The 13,750-nt window shown below is 49.2% G+C and overlaps 1 long non-coding RNA gene across 1 annotated transcript; it reads right to left on the bottom strand.

The window, feature by feature from the left end:
* Nucleotides 1-12,274: 12,274 nt before the first annotated feature.
* LOC148687649 (uncharacterized) lies at nucleotides 12,275-12,955 on the bottom strand. Its single transcript, XR_015946499.1, has 2 exons — nucleotides 12,832-12,955; nucleotides 12,275-12,457 (listed from the first exon to the last, which is right to left on the bottom strand). It is a non-coding gene; the product is annotated as an uncharacterized LOC148687649 (long non-coding RNA).
* Nucleotides 12,956-13,750: the final 795 nt, after the last annotated feature.

Raw genomic sequence — 13,750 nt, 5'->3', positions numbered from 1 at the left:
TTAGAAACAAAAACAAAACAAGACTCCTGAAATGTGCTCATACATGTCTCATGTTGTCCCAGAGGATGCCTAGAATCTGATTAGAGATGTAATTGCAGCTAAGCCCTTTGGGAACTGTGAGGATAAGTGAAGTCAGCGCCAGTCGTTGTCACGTTTCTCTTTGGGCTGCCTCCCTGATTTAGGGTGACAAGGGGTTGAAAGGGGACAGGTGGTCCTGCGCCTTTAATAGCTGTGGGGCTAGCAGAGGCGACTGGTGCCTATTGGGGCTAGTAGGACAGAAGCCCAGGAATCCAACAGTGCTTGGAACCACAACCCATAACAGGCAGAACTAACTAATTCTAGTTTTTGTCCCCGTTCTTGGCCTGATATTTCTACCCAAAATGATTAGCTGGCAGAGTTTATTCCTCCTGAAGTTTCCAATTTATTGCACTCAATCTCCTCTTTGCCATCTTGACCAGCATCCTTGCTAGTGCAATCTATTCTGTCCTTTCTATACATCTCTACACCCAGCTGATAATTGCAGTCCCACCAGACTTCTGATATTCCCACCACAGCTGTGTTCTCTTCTAATACTTCTATTGCATTGGTATAACTTAACCCTGAAGCTCCAAAAATTTATATTGTGTTGTGAGTTTGAGTGGTTAGACAGAAAAGGATTGATGAGGGGAATTAGATGTTGTGTTCTCCCAATCGTTCCATCAGTGCAAGCATTTCGGGTTCCCCAACACAATGGATTCCACTCTCTTTCCCCCACATGCTTTCTGGGGCTTCTCCTGGGCCCCACAGAGCTTATTTGTGGGGGGCATAGGAGAGGAGAGGATGGAAAGTCCCATTGTGCTAGCTAGCAGGACTCCTTGCGCTGGCTCCCACTAGTCAGTGCATCTACTCAGTTGAATCTGGGCCTATGATACCAGAATGACGGCTAATAATGCTCTTTTGTTAGGAAAAAGAAAGGCCAAAAGCCCAGGAAATCTGGGACATGCCATAGCTGCCAAGTTATCCCTTATTTTAAGGGATTTTCCCTTATGGTGAATAGGCTTCCTCGCGAGAAAAGGGAAAACTTGGCAGCTATGGACATGCTAGTGACTCATCCTTATCCCCTCACTCCAAAGGGAGGGGTAAGCCAGCTGTGTGTGCAAAGGAAGGAAATAATAGAACCTGAAGTTTTTGAGTGTGGTGAACAGAGGAAGAGAAGCAGAGAGGGCTGAGGTGAGCTTTAAGAGCATCTAGGAGGAATACAGGGGTGTCTGTTTCTGTAGGGACTTGTCCACACTGGAGTTTACTGTGTGTTTGCAACTGTTTGGGTCCCCATTAATTTGTGTAGTCCTCATACAAAACCAGTCCCCATGCCTTTCCCCTGTAAAATTGGGTTTACCTGATACCCACTGCCTTGCAGCACATCTTCGGGAGAAAAGGCTAAGGGGTAAACCCTACACAAATTCAGAGTGTGGTCCCTTAAAGGTTGGGTGTTACCTTGTATGCCTCCTTCCAGCAACTCCTGCAGGCAAGACAGTGCCAAATGTCTTGCTCTGCTTTCCTTTGGACCACATCAGTGAGGCCGAGAAGGGGGGTCTTGTCATCTGGGCAGCCCAGGACTTCCATACACATTGCCCAGGCTCATGCCCCTGAGAGGTCGCTTCAGTGCTGCTAACTGTGAGAGGTAGCAGTTACGAGTTACCAGTCTCTACAGCCACAGCGGGTGCTATGATTCTCCAGTGGTTTGACTGCACCACTGGCATACCTTCCAACATTTCTCCAATGAAAATAGGGACGTCCCATTTCATAATGATAATTTTACTATTTATACCCCCCACACACACACACATCTAACTGGGTTGCCCCAGCCACTCTGGGCAGCTTCCAACATATATAAAAACAGAATAAAACATTAAACATAAAAAACATCCCTATACAGGATTGCCTTCAGATGGCTCAGGGGTTGAATAACTCCATATCCTCCAACGTTTCTCCAATGAAAATAAGGACATCCTAAAGAAAAGCAGGACATTCTGGGATCAAATTAGAAACTGGGACGGCTTCTCTAAATCAGGGATGTCCCTGGAAAATAGGAACATTTGGAGGGTCTGCACTGGAGGTGCACTTCACTATCTCTCAAGACGGATACCAATAACCTGATATGGGGGTAATTAGATAAACTGGGGGGAATGAGGCTCCATGTCACTCCACAGGGATAGTGGATGATTTGTTTCAGTGTGTTTGGATCAATAATCCTGTTATGTATTAAGTTAACTGCAGTACTCCTTCTGGCCACCGTGGCTGCAGTTCTTACCCTGCCCACTGTGGCTGCAGTTCTCACTCAGGTCCACAACATGCAAATGAAGGATTGAGACTGCTGTTCACAGATTGGGTAGCTAAGGGAAGTTTGTTACTGTTGCAAGTTACTGAGTACTATATAAGTCAGTTGGCTAAGCTACTGTTCAGTCTGGACTCAGAGCTAGAATAAGGAGCTGGTTGTTTTGAGAGCTGTGTCTTCATCCTTCTTACCCACTATTCTACAAATCCCTTCTGCTGCGCCTCTTTCCATGCCTGCTACTTACTTAATACTTTCATTTATTTTCTGACTGCACTTGTAACTTTTTCTGGTATGCTCCTAAATATTTTTCCCCCTTTTGGTTCCTCAGATTTGCAGAAAACCAGAAAGCTGCACAATGTGCTTTTGCACACTTTTTTTGGTCAGGGATTATTATGTTTTTTATGGCGGAAGGGAGATAAAATACCAACTAAAATGGAGCGGCAGGTGAAATTATTTGAATATGCAGAATCGGCAAATATGCAGGGGCATAGTGATTGAGGGGCATGGGGGTACCATTTGGAGGGGCATGGGGGTACCATTTGGCACGCGCCCCCCGCCCGCGACTCCCCCAAACCCAGCAAACAGCAAAGCTACAAAGCTCTCCGCTCTCACCCTTTCTCCGGCTCGCTATAGACTTGGGAGTTGCGCAGGGGAACGCCAAATGTCACCCTCCTTCAGCCTGAAGGGGGGTCACATTCACCCCCCTCCCGTGACTCCCCATGGGGCAAGTGAGTGAGGTGGCCTTGGCCTGCTACAGGATCTGCTGGGAGGCCATACCATTAGCAGCTCATGGTGCGGGGGACGCCCAGTCTTTCCCCAAACACTATTCTTGAGCTTATTCACCCCTGGAAGTTTTCTGCTTTAAAGCTGAAGCACAGATCCTGTAGCTGGGCAAGGCCACGTCACTCACTTGACAGGAAAAATTAGGAACCATACAAACCAAAAGTTTAACAAAGAATGGAATATATACAGATTATATTTATCCCATGGACTGCAAGAAGATCAAACCTATCCATTCTTAAAGAAATCAGCCCTGAGTGCTCATTGGAAGGACACATCCTGAAGCTGAGGCTCCAATACTTTGGCCACCTCATGGGAAGAGAAGACTCCCTGGAAAAGACCCTGATGTTGGGAAAGATGGAGGGCACAAGGAGAAGGGGACGACAGAGGACGAGATGGTTGGACAGTGTTCTCAAAGCTACGAACATGAGTTTGACCATACTGCGGGAGGCAGTGGAAGACAGGAGTGCCTGGCGTACTCTGGTCCATGGGGTCACAAAGAGTCGGACACAACTAAACGACTAAACAACAACAACATACTTAAAAGAACATTGTTCACATATGAAATCTTTGGCATGCTTTGATTAACTTCTGCAATGTTATATGCCACAAAGATTACAATTTATGATAAATTAGAGGGTATCCAGTATGCAGTCACCAAGGAAACAAAGGACCCATACTGAGGAAGACGGAAGTCCAATACACGGAAGAACTTTATTTTATAAGTAACATTCTCTTTGTACAGGATGTGATTTGTTTTTTCTTTTGTTCTTTTTGTGGTGAGTGGATTCAATCTTTAAAATCAATAAAGATTAAATTTCTCCCCCTCCCCTTCTCTCCTCTGTTTTTAACCCAAGATATGCAGCAGCTATCTGTCCACATGCCCTATCAGTAGTTGACTAGCATAAAAGAACTCAAACATTCAAAGGCAGAGACCATCACAAAAGGGAACGCCTACTGATATGAATGGGAGAGACCAAAGCTGCTCCTCATATACAAACTCAAATAGGTGAGGGTGTAGACTACTCCAGTTTAATCTGAATGGGAGGGGAAGTGGATTAACATAATACCGGTACTCTAAGGTGGACAAGTCCTTTGATTTGGAACAGCCTTTATTACGAAATACCTGGGGAAAGCATTTCATTGACGATTCAAAGCTGTTTGCATAATAGCTCTGTTCTTTCACTGTCTGGTCCACTAAAACGCATAATTCATACTAAGTTTCTCGTTTTTTGCACTGCTTGAGAACACGGCAACTCCTAATTTTTTTCCAGCAGCACTGGAGCAAAGGGCAAACATTTGTATGGTCAGCTGGAGACTTGGGCTGTTGTGCTGTTTTTAGCAGCATTGACAAAACAAGGTGTCAAAAAAGCTGCTTTCTATTCAATGAACAAAAACACTGTTTTGATGGCTAGTGTGATGTTGGAACATTCCGCTAAAAGCCTTATTGCAGACCCTGGGTGATACCCTGCCCTCTGTTTTCAAGGCAAGCCATTACAAGGAGAAGTTTGAGTCAAACAGGAGCTTGGGAAGATAATAAGGTACTGCTACTTCCTTATTTCTAGTCATCTCTGATGGTGGATAGCTGTTGCAAAGCCTCCAACACATCATGTATTTGGTATATATGTTCTTACATGTAAAGCAATCATGTGGAGAAGACACGACAAGAGGTTTATAATTTCATGAAGCATCTGGAGAAAGGGTTATCCATTGCAGCAGATTTGCTAACGGACTGCTTAAGCTGTCTACCTATTGCGAGATAAACTAACATGTTTAGTTTTAGCTGTCTGCCTTTACCTATGTTTATTTTTTATTGTTATTATTATTATCCTGCCTTTCCTCCATGGTTTTCCCCACCACCCCATTTTATCCTCTCAACAACCCTAAAAGACAGTGACTGTCCCAAGGTCACCCCATAAGCTTCATGGCTGAATGAAGTTTTGAACCCGTTTCCCAGGTCCCAATCCAAAATTATAACCACTACACCGTACTGGTTCAACCTGCATAATGCCAAATGAATGAAAATGTGACAAAATGCGGTAAAACCCCAAACCTAGCTAAGCACTCCATCCAGGAACTTTTTAGTTCTTGGAGAATTAGGTAGGGGGAGCATAACAGTGCATTACGGTAGAGTTAGCCCCCGTATATTTACATCTAGCTGGGATAGTTAAGTCGGTAGAGACTCTTTAATCTCAGGGTTCAAGCCCCACATTGGGCAAAAGATTCCTGCTTTGCAGAGGGTTGGACTAGATGACCCTCAGGGTCCCTACAATTCTATGATTGGTCTGGCTGTGTATGCAGAGCCCTTGAATCTATGCTTCTCTAATGCAGGCATTTCTGTAGGAAATACCTTAATGACTCACTGAATGATGATGCTTAAAGAGCTAACCATGCCTGCTGTCAGCTAGCGCCTTTTTCCTGTGCTTCCCCAGAGGATGATTCAGCAATAGGCCTGGCTGCCATGCTAGCCTCCTTTCTGCAGATTTGTAGCGTGGGCCTTATAGCAGCTCCTTTAAATGAAACTCTTAATTGCTACTACTTAATGCATTCTCCGAAGAGATCATCAGACTGCAATGGGCAAACATTCTCTTTGCTTATGCCAAATTGCCTTCAAAGCTCTCCCCACCCAGCGGCAGAGCTAGCCGCTCGGGCACCCGGAGCAGCGCACATGCCATGCCCCTGGGGGGCTGGGCAAGCCGCCCAGGGAGGCAATTGGTGTGCCCATCAGTGCCCATTGTGGGCAATTGGCATAGCGATCGGCACCCAGGGGGGCAGCGCAGCGATCCGCCCTGGGGGACTTTGTCACCCCCCTCTGGGATGACACCTGGTGCGGACCGCCACCACCACCACCCTTTCCTACGCCTCTGCCCCCACCCTCTCGTTCTGCCATTATAATCCAATATACCCCAGCCAGTGATCGGCTATGTGGACACAATGAAAAACCAGATATTCAAAAGTATCGCAGCAAAACTTTTGATGGGGTTGGGGAACAAGACACAGGAGGAGAGACAAAACAGCTTTAGAGCTAGGAGAAAGGTGCCTCAGAAGAAACAGGATATAGAGGATTATAACAGGAATGATAAAAGTGTGGGGAAGATGAAGCTTTTTCTTTCTCCCAGTAACCCAGTGATCTTAACTGATACAGTCGTACCTTCTAAGTTGAATGGAATCTGGAAAACATTTGGAAACCAAAGTGCGGATTCTGATTGGCTGCAGGAAGCTCCTGCAGCCAATCAGAAACCGTGGAAGCCCTGTCGGATGTTCGGGTTCCAAAAAATAGTTTGGAAACCAGAGCAGTCACTTCCGGGTTTGCAGTGTTTGGGAGCCAAAATGTTTGAGTACCAAGGCGTTTGGGATCCAAGGTCCAACTGTACAGGTACTAGGTTTGAAAGAGAGAGAAAAGCAGCGATACTGTACACAATGCATCATATTTCACTCGTGGAACTGACTGCCACTGGAAGCAAAACTAGGAGCGACACAAGAAGCCATGTGGAGGGAATATTTCAGATTGGTAGTGCTGGGAGAGATGGGCTTGTCACGTTCTCAACTACACCCCTGCCGCCTAAAGCTGCTGTTTCCCCAGGGAGGAGGAGGACATATAGGTGTCATTTATGTCCTTGGATGCTTTCCTCCATGGAGCAAATACCAGCTTCAGGGACATTTTTATATGGGAAAGTGACACAGGGGAAAAGGTTCAATTTACAAGCTCCTCTAGTGCCATGGTCCTGATCCAGTAAACAACAGTTGGATTCCATGTCTGTTCTGGCAAGGCTCTTTTTCTGTTGCTGCCATCCTGTCTGAAGGTCTGCTGTTCTTTTAAAAAATAAGGCTTAAATGACTGCTATGGGTGGGAAGGAAATTTGATTCACTTCAGACTTAAAGGCGAATCTATCAATTTTTCCCTTTCCGAAACAATACGAATCGCCACCATCTTTCAAAATTCCAAATTTTGAGATGCAGTTCTGCAGTGAAATAATGCAGAATTGGGGGAAAGCATGCATAAAAATAGCACACAAAAATGCATTATATTAGAGGAAATTGCTTACCTTGGTCAAAGCAACATACAAAAATGTGGTCATCAGGAGAAATTGACAGATCCTTCCATCCCTAATGACCATCCATTTTATCTTGCTCTGCTTATGGAGTAAGTACACAGTATCACTTTTCTCTTTTTTTGCCATTGTTTTATTAAAATGCCCTTTCTGTAGAACTTTGTGGTCTGGTGAATAGTGTGGTGTAGTGGTTAGATCATTGGACTAAAACTGCAGAGACTCGGGTTCAAATGCCCACTTGGCCATGAATCTCACTGGGTGACTTGAAACCATTCACTATTATTGCATTCCTGCATTACATTTGGGCATGGGCAGAGGCAGTTTTAGGGTAGTGTGACTGGTTTGGCCGCACTGGGTGCTGCACTGCAGGGGGCACCACAATAATGCTGTACAGTGGAGTGCAAGAGGCGGCGGGGGGGGGGGGGTTAGTGCTGCACAGGGCACCCCTAAAATTTGGAGAAGGGCCACAAATTAGTGGTAGAGTACACATGGTAGATTTTTGCATGCAAAAGGTCCCAGGTTCAATCATGGGCATAGGCAGGGGGGGCAGGAGGGGGCAATTGCCCCCTCTAGAAGCAAAGGCTGAGGGGCGCAGCAGTGTGGCAGCCCCAGGCTCCCGCTCCCGGCGCGAAGCTCCAGAGTCGCGCAGGGAACGCGAGCCTGTGGCTGCGTCCTCCGCGCCTCCCAGGTCTTCGGAGGAGGCGGCCCCAGGCTCCCGCTCCCAACGCGAGCCTGGGGCCGCCTCCTCCGAAGACCTGGGAGGCACGGAGGAGGCAGCCACAGGCTCGCGTTCCCGGCGTGACTCTGGAGCTTCGCGCCGGGAGCGGGAGCCTGGGGCCGCCTCCTCCGAAGACCTGGGAGGCGCAGGCCACGTGGCCCCGCCCACATTTCCGCTGTGGCCCCTCCCCTCCCGCCCCTTGCCCCCCCTAATTTTGATCCTGGCTACGCCCCTGGGTTCAATCCTTAGCACTGCCAAGTCGAGCTGGGGGAAAAGACTCGTGTGTGAAATCCTAGAGAACCAAACCCAAGAGATCTGCTGCCAGTCAGTGTTGGCAATAGTGCGTGAGATAGACCAACTACAACCAAGCCTAAGTAGCGCCACAACATTTGCTCATGTTCTTGTCTCAACCTTCCTTTTCTTTCCTTGTCAAAATTAAGTTTATATGCTCGTGGGGAGCAGAGATCTCTCGTTTGTCTCTACCCTGTGAAGTGTTGTGTATGTACACGGCAAAATAAAGAGCACATAGCTGCTCCTCCACTGAGATGGCTGAGCAGCTCCCAGCTGATAATGGCATTTGCGTATTTGTGTGTGTGTGTGTGTGTGTGTGTGTGTTTTCCATGCTCAGCCAGTGTTAATATTTTGTGCTCTGAGAGATATAATGCTAAAGGCACCAGCACTCCTCTAACAATTGCTCCAAACTAATGAAAGGTTTTCCTTCGCAGCAAAGGGCAACAGACATTTCCCTGTTCCACTGCTTCCATATCAGATAATTACCTCGTGCACTGTTGACATATGTAGGATGAAGCCTTGGTGCTAAATTTGCCAACGCACTTCAAAAAGATGGCTATCCTTTTGTGCAAGATCCTTGGTGAGCAGCTTCAAGGACTTCAGCACACAATTGCTCATTCTCTCACATGCTCACATAAGATGTTGGGGTCATGTCCTTCCAAACATTTTAGCACATAACCAACTAAATACGAGTTGGCCTACCTCACACAACACAGCTAAGCCACATGATGATTTGCTGGGACACTGAGAACATGCAGGCTCCCAGAGAGGAGCTCATAACCACTGGTCCTTTTTGCTCCCATACCACACACTAAACTAAGTCAAAGTTTGCCCTAGCTCAGAGCAGAATTCAGTGTTACATCCATGAGGAAACCTGGACAGTTGCTTGGAACCAGCTGACTGGAACTCCCTGGGGAGAAAAGCAACCTGGGAGAGCAAGAGTTGCAGAAGGAAAGGGTTAAGTATTCCCTCCATCTAACATTTTCCTGCTCTAAATTTCCCCCTCCTGAGGTGGCTTTGCACAGCATTTACATACCCTCCAACAATTTGGGAAGGCAAATTGCTCACTTGCCAGCTGCCACTGCCTGCCCACCCACTCCCTTGCCCCTCCCTCCCCCATTTCACTTTCTCCCGCCAATGCCATCACTGGGCACAACCTCCTCTGAAGCCACTGGCTCCTCCGCCGCCGCCGCCAGTACCGCAGAAGTACTTCTGGAGGCCAGAGCTGCAGTTCCGTAAGTGCTGGCTTCCAGAAGTGCCACAACAGAAGGTGGAAGAAAAGTGCTGATTGGGGGGGGGGCAAGGTAGGTTTTGCTTCTATCTTTTGGTCCCACACACTGGTGTGAGCCAAGTGACTCACATCAAAGAGCGGGACAAAAAAAGAAAGGTGTGTCTTTTGGACTCGTGCTCTGGAGCAGCCAGAACCCAGGACCCGAAACAGGATGTTCCGCTTAAAACAGGACACTTGTGTGGTATGCATCTAACTGTTGAGCTGCTTGCTTTCCACTCAGCTATCAGCTCTCACACCAAGGGCGTACCCACCACGGGGCAAGTTAGGGCAGCTGCCCTACTCTAGAAGCAGGGCTGGTGGGCAGAGCCGGAGCACAGCCCGGCGGACCGCGAGTTCGCCATTCCCGCCGCGCCGCGCCGCACATGGGCGTACCCAGGATCAAAACTAGGGGGGGCAAGGGGAGGGGCCAAGGCACGGAAGGGGAGGGACCACAAAGTGGGCGGGAACGGCGAACTCGCGCTCCGCCGGGCTGTGCCCCTCCCTAGAAGCAGGGCTGGTGGGCGGAGGCGGAGCCCAGCCCAGCGGAGCGCGAGTTCAGTGTTCCTGCCCGCCGCGCCGCGCTCTCTGGTTCCCCGCCGCACTTGGCCTTGCCAGAGGGCGCGACGGGGAGTTGGAGGGAGGGCGCAGCACGGCGGGCGGGAACGGCGAACTCGCGCTCCGCCGGGCTGTGCCCCTCCCTAGAAGCAGGGCTGGTGGGCGGAGGCGGAGCCCAGCCCAGCGGAGCACGAGTTCAGCGTTCCTGCCCGTCGCGCCGCGCTCTCTGGTTCCCCGCCGCGCTTGGCCTTGCCAGAGGGCGCGACGGGGAGCTGGAGGGAGGGCGCAGCGCGGCGGGCGGGAACGGCGAACTCGCGCTCCGCCGGGCTGTGCCCCTCCCTAGAAGCAGGGCTGGTGGGCGGAGGCGGAGCCCAGCCCAGCGGAGCGCGAGTTCAGCGTTCCCGCCCGCCGCGCCGCGCTCTCTGGTTCCCCGCCGCGCTTGACCTTGCCAGAGGGCGCGACGGGGAGCTGGAGGGAGGGCGCAGCGCGGCGGGCGGGAACGGCGAACTCGCGCTCCGCCGGGCTGTGCCCCTCCCTAGAAGCAGGGCTGGTGGGCGGAGGCGGAGCCCAGCCCAGCGGAGCGCGAGTTCGGCGTTCCCGCCCACCGCGCCGCGCTCCCTGGTTCCCCGCCGCGCTTGGCCTTGCCTGAGGGCGCGCCGGGGAGCTGGAGGGAGGGTGCGGCGCCAAGGGCGTACCCACCACGGGGCAAGTTAGGGCAGCTGCCCTACTCTAGAAGCAGGGCTGGTGGGCAGAGCCGGAGCACAGCCCGGCGGAGCGCGAGTTCGCCATTCGCCTGCCCACTTTGTGGCCCCTCCCCTTCCGTGCCTTGGCCCCTCCCCTTGCCCCCCCTAGTTTTGATCCTGGGTACGCCCATGTCTCACACCCCAAAAAGCTACTAGACAGTTTGGCTGTTTCTATTTCTCTGTAGCTGATGGCAATATAATTGTCCTTGGCTAGTGGGAGTAGCAAAGGGAAGGGCCCTTTTGACCCAGGAAGGCTCACTGATGCCAAGCAAACCCTCAGAAGTGATGTAGTGTTTGTTGAATGTGGTATTTGGTGTGAACAGAAATCCTAGGATACGCTGCAAAATAGATCCTAGCCAAAGAGCAAATGGAGATGCTGAGGAGAGGAGGGGAAGGAATGTGCCCTCTCCACTACGCAAGCCGCTGCGAGAGGAAAATGGGTTTAAAAGTAAAGATTGGGAATGAGAGCCTGTGCAAAACTCTGAGCCGGTATGAAAGAAGCCACAATACTCTGTGTGGGATGGAAACAAAGGCACACAGGTTAATGGTAGGAGAGAGAGAAAAAGTGAGCCTGTGGGGCAGTCACACTGAATGTGGGGGTAAGCTGAGCAGAACGCGGAGAGACAATACAATACAAATGCGAGATGGATTTGCAGGTGGTTTGTTGCTTTGCAAGTATTTTTTTTTGTCCTTACCTTCTTTTGTGCCTTTCTGTAATAAATAAACTTTTGAGGCCTTAATCTTGTCAAAGCAATTGCTGCACGCAAGAAGCCAATTCAGTAAGACATGCCTGTAGATACGGCTGCTTTCTGGCTCCCCCCCCCCCGCCAAGCTCCCCGATTTCTAAAGAAAACTCACGTTTCTTCTCTATTTTAAGTAGCTGGGATACATTTTCATTCATCAGCATCATATCCAGAATCATCTTCAACAGTTCTGCATTTCATTTAGAAGGCAGTATTTGGTGCAGAACAAAGTACAAAATGAAGGTGGCAGCCCTTTCACCTCCTGAATTTTTTTTCCTTTACAGTTATGTAGATGTGACAGGCACAGGAGCCCCGAGAGAGCAAAAAGTTGGCAACTCAAGTAGACAGCCGGCCCTGTCCCAGCCCCCTCCTCCTGAGTCTTTTCCCTCCCTCTAGTACAGGCATCCCCAAACTGCGGCCCTCCAGATGTTTTGGCCTACAACTCCCATGATCCCTAGCTAACAGGACCAGTGGTCAGGAAACATGGGAATTGTAGTCCAAAACATCTGGAGGGCCGAAGTTTGGGGATGCCTGCTCTAGTAACTGCTTCTTTCCCCTCAGCTACTCTGTCCTTTTGTGACATCGGAGGCAGTCTATAGCTGATAGCAACAGCTAAGGAGGTGTCCACACAACCTCCCTTGGCCTGACCATTGTGGGGACACCTCAGTCATGGTTTATTATAAAAAATATATTTACAGCCCACCCCTCACGTGTGCTGATTTGGGGGGCAGGGGGGCACACCATAAGCTCAGGTATTTGACCTTCCATTATCTGTCTGAAGGAAAAGATAGAAGAGATACGAAAGGTATATGCATTCGGAAAAAGCATTTATAAAGAAATATAAGCTGGTTTGTATTTTAGCCCTGCAATTCTTTTCATTGCTTTCACCAGGGGTGGGGGGTGGGGGTTGAGAAAGCCTCACTGGGTTCAGATAGCCCTAGGGTTGCTTTCATGCATGGTCTTGGGAAAGCTTCATCACCTTCAGATATTCCTGGAATTAAAAAACAAAAAAACCACCCAACAGCATCATCCAAGCACCACCACTGACTTCTGCCTGCTGACTTCATCCTGCCAACTTCCACGGGTTTTGTCTATTCATAACCAGTTTCCTTTCACACCTCTCATCCATGCACATGCACCTACCATTTGCCTCCATCACACATTCAAAACTTCCCATTCATGAGCTCATTTGCCAGCCAGTATCCAAGAAGAATGCCAATGGACACATCCACTCATCTTTCCCTGTCCGTTCATTCACCTTCTACTCACAAATACCCGCCAGCTCCTGCTAGCTGGCTTACAAAGGTGAATTTCAACCAGCGCCTGCCCACAAGCACCAGCCTGCTTCAGCCTTAAAACACCCACCGGCTTCTGAATGCAAATTCCGCCAGCTTCCACCCACCAATGTTCTCCAGCTTCTGCTAGGCCCACCATTAGACATCAGCCAGTTTCCAGCCATGGATATCAGACACCTTCAAGCCACGATCCTGCTCTGCAAGCAAACTTGCCTTGTTGTTGCTCCGCAGCCACGTGATCACCTCCATCCATCTGTCAATTTGCCTCCTCCAAGTGGAAGGAAACTGCGTGGTGGAATGTCACGGCTGTTGCCTCTGTGGAAGAGGGAAAGGCCCACCTTTCTACCCACTCAGCTGCCATGTATTTTTGTGACGCCACAGGTAGCCTGTAACCAATGGCAACAGCTGGGGAGGCACAATCTCCTCAGGCCTCACAATTGTGAGTACAACTCAGCAGTGATTTATTTCTGTTCTTGTTTATTATTTAAAAAATATGTAGACCAACCTTCATCCTGTACTGCTAGCAGGCATGCCATAAAACCATCCTACCCAGGGCTGCATGCCAGTGGTAAGTGGGAGGCAGAGGCAGAGGGGAATAGAACAGTCAATGTTACTCCCGTCTTTGTACAGCTATGCAAAAGTCAGAGGTTTCTAAGTGCCCCCCTTTAAATCCACTTAAGCAAGAATGTCCAAGGAAACATTCCAACCAGGCAAAATCACTTGAGTGTACAGCGTACAGCTGGAGAGGAGTATGAGCTGGAGAGAGTCTGCTAGGCTGCATTTAACTCATGGGCTGGACGTCCCCCCACCCCTATCATAAAATCCAAGGGTTATATTCAACATTAGCTATATTCAGAGTATACCTAATGAATCAGTAGACATGGTAACTTAAATCTATTGATTTTGAGAGGCCTACTCTATGAAGTATTTGAATATTACTCCAATTATTAAAGATGTAAAAAGCTGAACATGGCAGAAGGCTAAAATAC

This window comes from Zootoca vivipara, chromosome 1 (genome assembly GCF_965207765.1).
Source record: "Zootoca vivipara chromosome 1, rZooViv2.hap1.1, whole genome shotgun sequence".
NCBI classification, from domain to species: Eukaryota; Metazoa; Chordata; class Lepidosauria; order Squamata; family Lacertidae; genus Zootoca; species Zootoca vivipara.
This window is presented reverse-complemented; position numbering and strand designations above follow the sequence as displayed.